Source organism: Cynoglossus semilaevis, chromosome 14 (assembly GCF_000523025.1).
Source record: "Cynoglossus semilaevis isolate Cse_v1.0 chromosome 14, Cse_v1.0, whole genome shotgun sequence".
NCBI classification, from domain to species: Eukaryota; Metazoa; Chordata; class Actinopteri; order Pleuronectiformes; family Cynoglossidae; genus Cynoglossus; species Cynoglossus semilaevis.
In genome coordinates this window covers 15279441-15281445 of record NC_024320.1, presented here as the reverse complement: position 1 = coordinate 15281445, position 2005 = coordinate 15279441, and the positions used below count along the sequence as shown (strand labels likewise).

The 2005-nt window shown below is 36.8% G+C and overlaps 1 protein-coding gene across 2 annotated transcripts in view; it reads left to right on the top strand.

Moving 5' to 3' along the window:
- prkx (protein kinase X-linked) overlaps positions 1-2005 on the top strand; it is an 87963-nt gene that overhangs the window by 74288 nt on the left and 11670 nt on the right. The window lies entirely within an intron of this gene.

The window sequence follows — 2005 nt, the reverse complement described above, 5'->3', positions numbered from 1 at the left end:
AAAGTAACTGAAAAAAACAATTTTTACACTAAGAGAAAGTATAAACTACTGCAGTACAAAGGGACCATTTGTTACTATTCTCAGCTTTTAAACATTATACACTTAAACTCAATATACTAGATATATTTTAACCACATTGACGTGTATCATGCAGATGTTTCCTTTGTGTGGACTTGTCTTCAATTTGATTCTTAATAATCCACACTTCTGCTTTACATTACATTGGGGTGAATTACTGAATTTCATACACAAAGTTCTGGTGAGAAAATGTAATTTTTTTTTCTTTTGGAAACTGAGTCAGTGTAATCAAACAGAAACTGAAATGACTGGGTGCTGTTTCAAGAGATTGCGTTGGATTTCATGTCTTTCAAAGCTTTTGTTCTATTCTCTTTAATGTCTGGATGCGGTACTTAAATTAGTAACATGGAACCAGACACTGGCTGTATTCTTTATCAAACAGCTTGTCTTTGCAGCTCTGATGTGCATTTATTGTTTTTCTTTAGCTTAAAATAAGTCAGACGAAGCCTTTGGGGGAGAAAAGACCTTTTAATTGTCGGGAAATCTGATGAAATTAAACACTAAAATGCAATTTAGTCTCATTAGAAACTCCTAAGCTGGAGGCAACAGTTATATAAATGAAAATGAAATGTATGCATTCATCCATTTTTTTGTGAACATTCTACGTATAATCACAGAAGGGAAGTATTTAAGGTTGTCCTTAATCATCTGTGGATGTCTTTAATGCACCAGGAAGTTAGAGTTAAGTGCTTTAAATAGTAATAGTGGTTCTTGAATAAGCACATACAAGTTAGTACATCTTCCACATAGAATGAAAGTTCTTATTGTGTCTTTTGCTACAGTTTGCTTTCTAAATCTTGCTGATGTGCAAAATCATCAAATTGTGAATGCACAGGAAAACAAAGCCAGGCAAAGGAATTTGTTTAAATCCTAGAAATGAGGTTTTATACATAGATATCCTTCATTAAAAAGAGATTGAGTGAATCTGAAATTCTAATGAACTGCATTTAATCCACTTTTCTTCTCTTCCATGGTGTTGCATCCTAAAATAACTGTGGCGTCTCATATTCACTTCAGCTTGCGTATTTACAAAATTACTAACCAGAGCAATGCAGTCCATTTTCAACAGCCCTGAGAGTGAGAGAGAGCAATAGAGCAGAAGACGAGTCTGTGTTCACAGAGCAGGAGAATTATCTATTAATCCCACTGCTGTTATTGTCTCACTGTTGGAGATCTATCCACTGTCTGCTCATAGGATACAGCGGAGCTGCGACAAATGAATCTGAGAATGGGATTCATTGTCGCCATGGAAGAACAATGACGTTGATCCCCTTTAGAAACATTGACGCTTGTTGTCCCTCGTTCACCTTAAATAACAGCGCCTGCTGCTGTCTGACATTCAGTGAGAACTGAAGATGGTTAAAATGCTGCTGTCTGACATTCAGTGAGAACTAAAGATGGTTAAAACTGACTCTGACATTGACTCAGATCTTAATTGTCAGGACACCACAGGTGACGTTCTATAAACCCGCTAGTTTGTGGTTGAGCCAGCACTGTAGCATGGTCCCACATGAACGGCAACTAAAGGGGGTTACGTTTTATGCCCCTCTTCACGTACACATGCCCAGAGGTTTTCTCTTTTTTATTTTTTTTGTTACATTTCTGGAAAAAAAGCTGCCAGTGTAACTATGAAAAAGCTAAAATTAGGACTAAAATAAACCCAAAACATTCAGCCTCGTCTCGCAGTGGTTGACAATTATATTATTCTCAACCCATAATGTTCATTTTCAAAGCTCCATTTGTATTTTTAATTTGTTATTTGCAGACCTGTATTCTTACTTTCTTCACATCAGCCTGTGAGAAGCGTTTTGGTCATGAAACTGCAATTAACAAACCACACTCCATCCATCATGTGGTCGCACCTTAATCACCTTAACTCCTGAATATGCAGCGGCTTTCTCTAATCCTGCTGAGATGTATAACGAGT